The following is a 14,028-nucleotide window of genomic DNA, read 5'->3' as shown; positions in this document are numbered from 1 at the left end:
AATAACCTGATCAGCCACTGTGAAGCTCTGTAATTACCATACTGATGGAAGCTCTTTGAAAGTTATTTTCCAATAATGTGTACTTGTAACTACCTCTTACATTTACTGTAAGATATGAACTCAATGTGTAGTTACTTCTTATCTGCTGTTAACTACATCACTATATTTTCCTAAGCCATCTATAAGACCTCATATGTAAATGAGAACTTGTTATATTGTGAATATATTCTATATATTCATATAAACATATTTCTATTATATTGTGATATATATTTATCATATTGTATATATGTGAATAAAATACAATACTTTTAAGTTTTAAAAAATTTCCCGAGCCATTGCACAGGACATCTGACAATTATACCGACTGTCAGCAGGAACCCACAATCTTGATGTATGTGATTGTCTATGGGTGCATTGTAACTAACAAATGCAATTAACACCAGCAACAGTCCCACAAAATTCACAATATTTTTTACCCTGATTCTGGCATTCTACTATATATATTTTTTTCTTTATTTTCCTGTGTGGTGGTTTCAATGAGAAATGTTCCCATAGGCTCAGATACTTGAACAATGGTCCTTGGTTGGTGATGTTTGAGGAGGTTATGGAACCTTTAAGAGTTAGAGCCTTCCTCTAAATATATCATTGAGGGTAGGTTTGAGAAGTTTTTGGCCTCCCTTCCAGTTTACACACACACACACACACACACACAGAACTCCTTAGGTGTTCTAGGTACTATCAAACTTTATCGTTTTATGCCAAAGGTGGGTCATTAGGTAGTTTAGAGATTGTTATGTTCAATGACATTTCAAGTTTATGCTCACATGCACACACACAGACAATATTAGACATTCTCTTCCTCTCACTATGAGATTTTATTAGATCTTCATAAGTTCCTGAGACTTGAGATGCTCCTTCACAGACTTGTTAGTTAGTGCTGCTGGTCTATGTTTCTCTGTCTGCTGACCTGGCACTTGGGTATACATCTAGCCTTATTGTGGTATGTGGGTTACATGACTGTTTCTAAAAAGTAACTCAACTCGTAAGGAGATACAGCATGAGCTATTTCCAGAACGATGATTTAACAGCTAATGTAAAATCTTCAGATTTCTATTTGGTTTGAAATTAATCTTTGAGATTATAGGTATTTCCTCAGGAAATAGTATGAAATGAACATAGCCCATGTTAATGTAAACTGAAAGAGAAACACATTTGGAAGCTTGTTTGGGTTTGTTGAGACAGCCTTATTTTGTAAACTAGATTGACAATAGTAGCATTCACTGACTACCCAGGCTGGCCTCAAACTCACAGACATACTTCTGGCTTGGCCTCTCAAGTGCTGAGCATACAGGTGTGAGACATCAAACCAAGCAACTTTCTTATTTAAATACAACAAGATATCGTCTTGATTGCAGATAAATATTTTATTTTTTCTTGTAACTTCCCTTTTCTGCTAAGCTATCCCCCTGGAATCTAGCTTTTCCTTCTATCATTTTTTTTTGTTGTTGTTAAACTTTTTGATTCTTTATGAGTTTCACGTCATGCACCCCAGTCCCACTTATCTCCCATCCCCCTCATATACACCTCTTACAACGTCCCCCCAAAGAAAACACACACACACAAACTACAACAATAACAAATCATGTAAAAACATCTCATCGTGGAAGCTGTAGTATGTCACAGTGTGTCCTACAGTATATTCCACAGTATGTCCACACGTCTTCACTTGAAAAATGTTCATTGCAATGAGTCATTGGTCTGTTTCGAGATCTCTGGCTTCTGTGACATCATCAATATTGGATCCCTGTCAGGACTCCTCCTGGTTATCCTCTTGTTACCCTGTATCATGGAGATTCTGCAGCTTTGGGTCAGCAGGACTGGCCCTTTCATGCATCCCAACCATTCACAGATGATATAGATTTTGGGGTGGGCCCATTCAGAGCTCATATATATGTATACATATATTAGCATTTAAAGTCTTTTCCCTTCACCCACCCAAAAATGTTTTTAATATCTAGGCCTGTTTTATATCTTCTGAAAACAGAAAAGGAGAAGATAAAATTTTATCCCAAGGTTTAGTGACTACTTTTCATCGTTCAGCCCTTATGTTTCTAAAGCAGCTCCTAAGCAATAGTTGTTATTTTGCCTTTGATGTCCAACATCCTCTTCCTGGAGAAGATAGAAGTAACACCGGGTCAGATTTGACCCTAACATTTTCTATCTGTAGCATAAATTGTGTCCTGAATTTTAACAAAATTCTTTTAGGACCTGTCCTTATGATAGCACATTGTGATTGCATTTATGACATTTGGAGTGCTACTGCCTGTACATTTTGAAATTCCAGACAAGGGTTTAAAGAAAGCCTCTTTCTTCTACATTTTTTTACATTTAACTTGAGCTGAGTGGCCGAACAGTGACCAATGAAAGCATGCAGCAGAAGAGAAGCAGGGTGGGTGTTGGGTCTGTGGTAGATAAATAAATAATCATATTAGAACAGTCTGTACCTTGTTGGTTTCATGGGCCACAAGGACAGTATTGAGGGTTTTGTGATTCTGAAAATTCAAGATGCAAAGATTTAAATTTTTCTTTTATTATTTCTGGGGAGAGACACATTTCTCTGAGACATGCTATTCTTTATGATTGTAGAGTAAAGAAAAGGAGAGGACATAGATACAGAGGAATAGTTTGTTTCTTTCTGATTGGTTGAAATGCTGGAAATACTGTACTGAAAAACCTTCCCAAGACTTCTGTACTGCACAGTAATGTCTGAATAGCCATGATATCCAGGATCTTGGGTGCTTCAATTCTGTCCTGAGTTTAGAATATACCTCAATCCAATCTCTGCGTACTTCATGGGATAAAAGGGGGATTCTTCCTTATCAAAAGATTTTTTGCTTTAATACTTTGAGAGAAAATTTCTCAACTACATTTCTCATTTCACACAAGATTTATAGCTTAGTATGTCCAGATGCTGAAGTGGACAGCAGTGTTTTGTACTGCATATATATATATATATATATATATATATATTCAGTACTATATATATATATTGCTTTTCATAAGATTTTGTTTTTTATTAACTGAAATTTTATACAGACATAAAAGAAGCAATAAATAAAACTACTTTGTTTAAATAGTTGACAATGCTTCTGAACCAAATTCCAAAGCCCCCTCTGTCTTGTGCTTTGACATCCTTTGATGGCATGCAGGCCTTTGCCAGACACAATAGGACACACTAGAAATAATAGCCAAGCCAGGCAGATCTTGACTTACATACTTTCTTCATTTTTTTTCTGCTTAAATAACCTTAGATGAACTGTATCTAAGCCCCATTTTTTTCCTTCTAAACAATTAACTTTAAAGAATAATATTCATATTTATTTCTTGAAATTTCAAGTGTACACAATGAATTTTGACTTTACCCACACTCCACTCTCTCCCCCTAGGTTTATTCAGTAGCCTCCAAGATGGCTCCCTCTATCTTCATGTTCTTTTTTCTTACAGAAAACAAAATCAATAACCTATTCATTCCAATTAATATGACTGTGTAGGTATAAGTGTGAGGCTATCAACAGAGGTAAAAGCAACCCACTAGCAGCCATACTCACAAAGAAAAATAACTCTCCCTCTTTCAACAGCTGTCAGTTGCTAATAGCTCCTCAGCTAGGCGTGGGGTTGGATTCTTATTAAATGAAGATAATTACTGTTATATTGCAAAGTTACTGTAAGATTAAATTGGGCAAACAGTGCAGAGCAGAAGCTAAGCCAAGAGTCTATTTTCTCCCCCATGAAGCTTAACCCAATACAACAGACAACATTTGAAGTTTTTTTTGTTCATTTCTTATTATTGCTCCAAAGTAAGCTCCGATTTTGTATATGATTATTTCTTGTTGATACTCATCGATTCAGTGAAGTAAAATATTAAATATCTTCTTATTTTATGTTAATCAAGTTCTCATTAATGGTAACATCTTTTGTTAAAATAATTATTGATGCAAGTAACTAATGTCTCAGCTTTCAGAGCTAACTGCTGGAATTTTGTTAGTTGCTAATTCATAAAAGGTTTTCAGTATATATTTCACAACTTTTCTAATGTATTTGGTATTTCTTTTGTTTAAATTTTTATTTTAGTTTGTGTGTTTTGCCTGCATGTTTTTATGTGTGCCATATGTGTTCCTAACACCTGAGGAGGCCAGAGGAGGGTGTTGGAGTCCCTGGAACTGGATGGTTCTGAACCACCTCGGAGGGTGCTCATAACAGTACTTGGATTTTATGGATGAGCAGGAAGTGGGACATCTCTCCAGACCCACACTTGGCATTCCTAATACATTTGATATTTGCTTAGAATCATTATTTTTAAAAATGCATATACCAGTTCCATGAGGCTTCAAGGTCATATATTATTATGCCAGTGTTCCCATTTTCTTTTAATGGCAAAATAATCACTAAAAATAAGAAATAATAGCTTAAAGTACTTTTTTTGTATACAACTTAGTCCAATAAGAAATAAGAGATGATATTCAGTAGTTGTTATTTTTGGTTTTCATCCATACTTTGGGCTAGTGTGTTATCTAAAAACTTGTGTAACATATTTCTCTTTGTCTTCTTCTTTGTCTTCTCTTTACCATGATTTAATATTTGGCTTAATTATGTCATTACGATATAGAAATACCTCCTGCCTGTTCCTTGTTTTCTAATAGGTTCACATTTTTAAAAGACTTATTTTTAATTATGGATATGTGTGCTGAGAATGAGAACTATGTGGTGGATCATGCATGCATGTGCTCGTTTTGTAGTCAAGACTGGCCTTGAACATATTCCTCTGACTCCATCAGCCAATCTTGGCTACAAAGCAAGTTCAGGTACAACCTGGGTTATATGAGTTCTCGTATCAAACAAAACAAGACAAGACAAGACAAAAGAAAATGGATTCAGTGATTAGATTTAGTGTTTCCTAGACTGTCCTGTGCAGTCAGAGGCTAAGAAGCTTCATCCTCCTAAAAGCAGGCACAGATCAAACAGTTCACTGAAAATAACTGAAACCTTTACTCTTTTCCAAATTGGTGTTTGCTTGCTCAAGATTCACTAAAGGAAGACTCTTTGATGTGCTGCCTTTGTAGTTTTCAGTCTAGGGGAAGCAGATATTGGGAGGAGACTTGGCTTGATATTGTTGGCTGTGGTGATTATAATGAGAAAAAAATTACCTCTTAAATGTGATATATGTGCAAAAGAGGTTAAAGACATGACCAGCTTGTAATATTTCAACAGAAAATGAAAAAAAAATGTAGCTTCCGGTTAAAATAAAGTTATGTGGTTAGTCATAAGTAAAATGAGTAATTGTTTGCAACTGAAACACAGTTTACATTCAGGATCTGTTATCTAAATCTAGATAGGAACTTGACATTTTAATTTAACTAACTGCTAGAAGAGTTTCCAGAACTTTTACTGAGTTCTTTAAATAGATATACACCACGAGTATATTTTACTAGAAATTATTTTCTCTGTGATTTAGCATATGCAGACTCAAAGAAAAAATAACTAGGATTCTTACAGTTTAAAGGAAGTGTCCTTAAGTTCTTCTTAACATAGTTTGTGAAATGTTTCCTGAATGCTGCCAAGCCTCCATGTCTTTGAACTCAACTTGTGGAGCTTATTAAAGAAACTCAGAGGAGACCCAAGGTGGCACAGCAGTGCCTTGTGAGCCAATGAATTGAATATCAGTCATCACTTCCTAAACAAAGCAGAGCAGAGCTTCAAACGTGGCAAAATTTTCTTGTGTGAGTGCCAAGGGCTTCTTTTGAGATACTTGGTGATGAGTCCCAAGGAAGTTTTGATTTGAGAATCACAAGAAATGTTTTTCCACCTTTCAATTAAATTCAGAGATTTTATAATGTGACTACTCAGGGTTTTATCTTGTACATAGTATAAACCATTCACAATATGGCAGAAAAATGTATTTGTGTGTGTGTGTGTGTGGTGTTCTCTGTGTGTGTGTGTGTGTGGTGTGTATGTTCATGGCTGTGTACATATGTGTATATATATGAGTGCACTTTCAATTCTTATTCACAGGGACTTCCTAGTAGTAATTACAGTCTTTTCTCAAGCTCTGAGAAATATAGCAATGAGTCACTTAGATTGTGCATTTTGATGTTGTTTAATTAAGGAGCATGTTGTTTACAAAATTACTCTGAAAAGAGAGGTATGTGTTATGGTTGAGGACTTCTTCACTAAAACACAGACTTGAGCTTTACTATCAGAATGGAAACATCTGAGAAAATATATTCCATAATGTTAAAGTTATTTTTACTGCACAGACAAAATTCTTTTCTATATGCATATGAATGTTTAGCATTTAAATATGTGATAGCTAAGTATACTTTAAAAATACTCTTGATCTTAGTTTCAGAATAGTAGTTTAGCTAAAAATGAAAGTATTTGGAGGGAACGTTGTCAGTGTTATAGTAAAAGACCAAATCCATAAAATGTCATTAATAGCAGAAGAATAACAGTCACCATTGTGACATGTGACCTCCTATCATTGAGTAAAATATTTTGAGCAAATGCAATTAATATGCGCTGATTCAATTCTTTGTGCATCACATATAAAATATATACATGAATAACAAAATTACATAGCAAAAAACCGCATTCACATGTTTTTAAAAGTGCATACAATTATCACAGATTGAAAAACAAGAGAAATTCACTGTAGCCATTTTCTTGATTCTATAGTTTTTTTCAAGGTTTTGGAGAGTCTCCAAAGCTGGAGACTCATGTAATGCAGTTCTTGATGCCCCCTACCTGGAGAAGCTTGTTAGCGAAGAGTGAAGTGGTCCCTCACACACAGGGTAGTCCTCAGTTCTCACTACACAGTAGAATCACCTGTGTCTTAAGACATGCTGATGCCAGGTCCCAACCAAGTGCCTTGGAATCAGTGTTCTGGTGGGATGAGTGTCCAGGCACTGGTACGGTAAGATCTTCCTAAGACAAGCTGTTGTGAGTGGGGGGCTCACAGTCACTCTTCTAGACCCTTGTTGGGGGATTGGTGGAGATTCCCAGTAGGAAGTGGCTGAAGGCCCAGCTAGCTGCATGGCCTGGAGAAACAATGGCGGAAGCAGTGATCTCTTTGTTCAGAGATGGCTGCAGGGCTCCTGGAAGGTGTTGTTTGGAATTAGGAAAAGCAAAAGCTGTGCCATGTGGTGCCAGAGATGCCAAGCAGAGGGCACAGTTGGAACTGCTTATGAGCTTTGGTCAGGGCTTAGAGGAATGCTGCTGGAGCTGCAATCCCAAGGAGCAAGAAGGAACAAGGACTGTCTATTTTGGCTTAAATTAATGTCATTCCTATGTCATTAGACCTTCCACAGCCTGCGGATGCTTAGGGAAACTCCAATTACAGCATTAACATTGTAACAATAACCAACTTTTACTGACAGCTTCACAAGACACAAAGCTCCTTTGTATATATTATGTTATTTGACCCACACTTTGTCCCTGGGAGGTAGCAGGATACATGCTATTAGCTCCATTTTGCAAAGGAACTTAATGAAGTTCAGAAATGGTGCCTATCTTTCTGAGTTCATGCATAAAATTAAAGCCAGAGCCAGACAGCAACTTGGATTGCTTGCCCTTCAACTTTTTTGGTTTTCACCTGGTTCTTGGGACTCAGGTGGGCAGGACTTTATTTGGCCATTGGCTTATTTGGAAATGGAGTAACTTCAAAGTAAGCTATTGTTGCTTTCTGTGGCAGCCAGGGTTCTTTTTCAGCTGATCTGTTTTTTTTTAAATGCTGAAAAGCCTCCCACTGATTTAGTAAACAATGTCCTGAGCTGCCCAACCTTCACTATCACAAGGCCTCACCCACAATGAGCCACACAACTTAGTAATACTTGGCACAAGAACAGTGTTCTGGTTCAGTGATGAGAAACAATGTCTGGGTTACTAGATTCTATTATTAAGGCCATTATCCTCTCTACACCCATGGTTTTCAAATTGAGATATTTTATAAATTCATTTAATTAGTAATACTACTACTCTAGGAGAATAGAGTTAGAAAAAAATTGATTCACCCATCCTTCCATCTATCAATAATCAATCCAATAATTCATTCAGTCTGACATTGTCTAGATTCTGCCTCTTTAATATCTCTTCTATGTGTGTCCATCACTGCCTTGATTTGGGTTTTTGCCATCTTTCAGTTAGACTCTTACTGTGGTCCTTTTCCCATGTCTAAACTCAGCCCATTGTTACACGATGACTCCAGACCTTTAGCTTTAGGAGACAAATCTAATGCCTGTTTTAGTTACATGTGTTGATGCTCTGGCAAAAATAAAGTAAGAAAGAAAGGGGTTATCTGGGTCACAGTTTGAAAGAACAGTCCCCTCTGACAGGGAAGGCATGAAAGAAACACTTAGAGGCAGCTGGTCATACCGTACCAACAGCCCAAGGCAGGGAGTGATGAATGCTGCTGCCCACCCAGCTCAGTTTTACCTTTTTGAATTTGTTTCTATAGTTTAGACCTGGGACCCATAGAATGGTGCTGCATTTTGGAAGGGTCTTCTAACTTCAATTAACTTAACCTGGGAACTTCCTCACAGGCCAGCCAAGAGGTTTGTTTCTATGGTGGTTCTAAATCCTACAGTCAATGCTGATGAACTATTTACATCATATTGATAGGCATACATGTTCAAGCTAGAATACAAGATCCCTAAATGTCCAAGCAGGACCCATCGTGGTTGCCCAACACTGTTCTTTCACTTAGGGAGTCATAGCACCTTTCCTTCTTTTCTTGATAAGGCTTGGCACTTCTCTAGAGTCACCAAACTTCTCCTTTTTCATTGACCATCAATAGACTTCATTTAGCTATACTCACTTGTTAGCAGTTCCTTCTTTATTACTCTACCTGTGGGACTTAATTACAACTACTTGCTTATGTGGTCTTCTTTTCAAATCATCTGTACTCCTCTTCAGCGTAAATGGGTCCTTTCTTATGAATCTTATCACCAGCTCCCTAGTCAGAGTATGACATAGGTGTTTAGGAAGCACTTACCAGATAAATGCCTTAGCTGCTTGGCTCCTGCTATTGATTCCAAGGTCCTCCCTCTACCGTACTTTACAGTTTCTGGATGAAAACCTCAGACAAAGCTTGGGCAAGGATGCTTTATATTTCTTTCTTTAAGTTGCTTTTCAAATTTATGAAGTAGCAGACGTTTATAGATGTCGGTTGATGGACAATGCCAAGTGCCTTTCAAAGCAGCTAGAGTCTTGAATTCAGATCTGTAAACCAAAAACCAGAATTTAAGTAAGTGTCTGTATAATGTAAATGTGTCTGGGTCTGAGCTGCTCTTTCCAGGTTCTTGATTCTTATTCCAGTAATTCAAATAAAGTCTCATAGAAACTGCAAATTGTCTCAATGTGATTATAGTAAAAGCCAAGGGACAGAGTACAGATTAGAAGAAAATGCACTGTCAAAAGTGACACAGGGTCACATGTGTGAGGGCATTCAAGTGCTTGATTAGTGTTTGGGCTCCTTCTATGAGATTCAAACGGAGTTTGGTTGATAGGTTTAGATGATATAATGTTTTGCTCACTGCAAATGTGCCTTCCCATGATTCATCAGATTATATTTTTTGTCATATGCATGCCCGACTACGATAGGAATGAAATGAGAGTAGGGGTTATTTTTAAAACTTCACTCAGAGGACACTGTTGACCTTATTGTGCATGCACTCAACATTAGCTCCATCTGGATTTGCACTACTGCCCCTGTACCCAGAAATTTTGAGTATGCCTTTGGGTAAAAAAACAGGTCATTGATCTTTCTTGCATCGGTTTCTATATTTGTTGAAGTTTGACCCACAGACCACTGGCTGCATAATGATTTCATGGGCTCTCTCTCGAATGCAGCTTGAACCTTCTGGATTTAAAGGAGATGGGGCTTTTCTGCTTTGTGCTTTGGTTTATGTAATACATCTTATAAAGACATTGGAATGAAATAATATTCATAATCATAATAATATTCATAATCTAGTGTGCAGATCTAAAGAAGAGATGAAAGAAAGTTACAAAAATTGGAACTATTTCTTTTCAATGTTATAGGGTATGTAACAATAGGTAACTTTGTTTTCTCAACCCTTTAAAGATTCCTATTGGAGCTGTAGGCAAGGCGATTGGTGTTATCTTTACACCTAAATAATTATGAAAACCACCTCTTTTTTTCTAGAAAACTTTTGGTACTGGGTTTGACTACATTATAATAATGCCCATTATCAACAATGCCCATTATCTATGCTGGACGATTCAAACTTTGCCATAAAGATTTTTTGGTATGAGAGGGAAAACAACTGTGGGAACAAAAATTGCATTACTTATTCAGTTTTAATAACATAAATTTGCAAAGAAAGATTAAGTGTTCTCTGGTATTTGCATTAGCATCAACTTCATTGAATAGCTGAGCTTACATTTATGAACTGGTATATCAGCCTGGGTCTAGGAGCAGCTATGTGTCTATTCTGATTTTGATGATTGACTGTGACATGATGATAGATAACTTCACCAGTACAACAGGAGCTATCTCATGTTTGAAAACAGGAGTTTCTCATGAAGGCAGTGCGAAGGTTCACAGGAGCCAACAACAGATCTAAAGCCATCTAAATAGCTGAGGAGACTGGCATTCCATCAGGAGCCAATGGCAGGGATGGGCATGATCTGACACTTGTCTGAGAAATACTGCTTTCAGTTTTTGCCCCTCCACATTCATAGCTGGAGTCCAGCAGGCAGGAGCCTGAGTCTAGTTTCTGGCTTTTAGAAACATTTCTCTTGCCTTGTTCTTTGGAGCACTGTCTTCTTTTTTTATGCAACATGAGCTGCACTCTTGGGTGCTAGTGTTTTGTTTCTGCCCTGTTTTATGTTTTTGTACAACAACAACAACAACAAAATGGTGATCTTGCTTCTGAGTTGCGTTATGCCTCTTTGATCTCTCTAAAATGGTCTCTTTGTGTTTCAGGTATAGAGTGTCTATCAAAGCCTGAGTTTATATAGCCAACTTGGCTGAAAGGCTTTATTGGAAAAAGTATTTTACACTCTTTAATATAACTGCAATAAAACAGTAAAGATTGGGGCTGGAGAGGTGGCTCAGCAGTTAGGAGTGCTGTCATTCCAGAAGATGGGGGCAGAGAATAGAAGTTGATTCCTAACACCCACACGGTGACTCACCATGTTCTGAAACTCCATTCCCAGGGCATCTGATGCCCTCTTCTGGCCTCAGAAGACACTGTATGCATATGGCGCACAGATAATGCATGCAGGCAAAACACATACACACACACACAATAAAATGGAGGAAAACAATCAAAGGGAAAATGAATATAAGAGATCATGGTGGTGTGTTTAGGGAAAAAATAACCTAAGACTGATCTCTTTCTGAACTTGCAGCCATTTCTGAGGATATCTGACAAGCTGGTGGGTTAGCCACTTCTGTAGTAGCAGAGGTCAACGTCAATCAGAGAGCAGTACACAAACAGGTCCACGAATTCTTACTGGTCTGAAGCAAGATAAAGTAAAAGGAACCACAGGAGACTCAAATACAGGGCTGGTATTTTTCAACATGGTGGTTTTGTTGTTGTTGTTGTTTGTTTGTTTGTTTTTCAATGTCCTGGAATAATGGCTCATGAGACTCAAAATATTTTTACGAATATCTAGGTCTTATACCTAGGTTCTTCACTGACTGGCTCATAACTTAACATAACCCATTTATACTAATCCACATTCTCATGTGGCTGATTACCCATGCTTAGGTAGCATGCATCACATTTTCCCAGGCAAATCACACGTGCCTGGCTCTATCCCAGAATCCTCTCTGCCTGCCAGATGTCCCACCTCCTGTTTCCTGTCTCAGCTATAGGCCATTATTTATTGACAGGTGTTGCAGCCATACAATAAATAAGATATTCTTTCCACAGCAGTTTTATGTTTATATATGCAATTACTTAAAGAATTGACAAATTTTATGTTTCTAAAACTTTATTTTTCGTATACTTTACATAACAATCTGTGATGAATTACCTATTTTCTAAATGTTTATAAAATTTGTAATGTTAACTGGAAATTTTATGATCAGGCGATATAACTCATTTGTTCCAATATCTGTGGATCATGTGTGAAGCCTTGGTTTTAATCTTTACTACTGCATAAAGCTGCACTTGGTGATATAGGCAAATCCAAACCCCAAACACTAGGAAGTAGAATCAGGGAAGAATCAAGAATTCAAAGTCATTCTCTGCATATGCTTAGTATGAGCTCAGCCTTGGGTAAATGAGATTCTGCTCCCCCCCAATAAATTTCTAAAGAAGAAGACATTGCTACCAGTTAAGCTCTGTGCCTACATAGCACTTAATTTAAAATGTTATACTTACAGAAAGATCTCTTCTAGATGGACCATAATTTTAAAAATCATATATTACTCTTGTGTCAGTAAAAAGGAGAAACGCTAATACTTCATTAAATTTTTCTGCAGCACAGTCTAATGTTTTTTGTCTCACATTTCAGGTTATAATTGTGTTATCTGTTGTGCATCCAATAGTGCCAGTCCAGCCATTAAGAGCTATGAATACAGCACTTCTTTAAAGATTTCTCCAATATTATCTTTGTCCCTCTCCATGTTATAGGCCTAACCAGAAGGCGTCCACATATTTCAAGAACACACCATAGCAAGAAGCTTTATGCTTATGACTACAGTCTTATCTCAGAGTGTACTAAGATTGTATCGAGTACCCAGTTGTTGCTTTGAAAGACACAATGAAATCCTGAAAATCTCATCAACAATGAACATTTACTTCCTGGTAGTTCCATTTCTATGCTTTGCTGTCGATACAATAACTTTTTCTTTTCAGTGATCAGCAATACTATAACCTTTTTTAAAATTTAATTTTATTTATATATTTATTTATTACAATTTATTCGCTTTGTATCCCTGCTGAAACCCCTTCCCTCATCTCCTTCCAATCCCACCCACCCTCCCTCTCCTCCCCCTATGTCCTTTCCCTAGTCCCCTTATAGGGGAGGTCCTCCTCCCCTTCTATCTGACCCTTGCTTATCAGGTCTCATCAAGGCTGGCTGCATCATCTTCCTCTGTGGGCTGGCCAGGGACAGGGAGGATCAAAGAACCAGCCACTGAGTTCATGTCAGAGACAGCCTCTGTACCCCTTTCTTGGGACCCAACTTGGAGACCCACTAGGAGCAGCCTATGGGCTTCCTTTGAATACAGGGTCTACATGTCCGTCACCAGAGGAATGGATACAGAAAGTGTATCCATTTCAGGCAAATGGTGGGAACTAAAAAAGATTATCCTGAGTGAGGTAAACCAAAAACAGAAAGACACATATAATGTATACTCACTTATAAGTGGATATTAGTCATATAATATAGGATAAACATACTAAAATCTATGGTTCTGAAGGAGCTAAACAACAAGGAGGATCCTAGGGAAGATGCTTAATCCTCATTCAGAAGGGCAAACAGGCTAGACATAGGAAGTAAGAGAAGACAAGGAACAGGACAGAGGACCTCTAAAAGACTCTAACCCACCAGGGTATGGAAGGGGATATTGAGTCTCATAGCCAAACTTTGGGCAGAGTGCCAGAATCCTTATGGAGGAATAGGGAGATAGACAGACCTGGAGGGGACAGAAACTGCACAAGAAGAACAGAGCCAAAGTACCTGGGTCAAAGTATCAGGCCCTGCAGAGACCGATAATCCAACTAAGGACCATGCATGGCGAGGACCGACATTATAACCTTAAAAAGACATAGTAAAATGTGACTCAACTCAACACATATAATATTATAGAGGCATTTAACTCAACCAAAGAGAGGAAAATATGAAAACTATGACTGAGTTTGCCAGTGCTTTGGCACTGCCTGAGAGACTGTGATGGCAACCAGAGATTCTAAAATGTATCTTGGTATCAGAGATTTTAGATTATGAAGAAAAAGTACCATTAAATTAATGAAATACAACAATCTGTTAGAG

At 37.6% G+C, this 14,028-nt stretch overlaps 1 non-coding gene across 1 annotated transcript; it reads right to left on the bottom strand.

Moving 5' to 3' along the window:
• Positions 1-324: 324 nt before the first annotated feature.
• On the bottom strand, positions 325-456 carry LOC129668824 (small Cajal body-specific RNA 14). Its single transcript, XR_008718977.1, has one exon. It is a non-coding gene; the product is annotated as a small Cajal body-specific RNA 14 (non-coding RNA).
• Between the last annotated feature and the right edge of the window lie 13,572 nt (positions 457-14,028).

This window comes from Psammomys obesus, unplaced genomic scaffold, assembly GCF_907164565.1.
Source record: "Psammomys obesus unplaced genomic scaffold, mPsaObe1.curated_primary_1811, whole genome shotgun sequence".
Taxonomy (NCBI): domain Eukaryota; kingdom Metazoa; phylum Chordata; class Mammalia; order Rodentia; family Muridae; genus Psammomys; species Psammomys obesus.
Note: the sequence above shows the minus strand (reverse complement) of the source record. Positions and strands in the feature narration are given on the sequence as shown.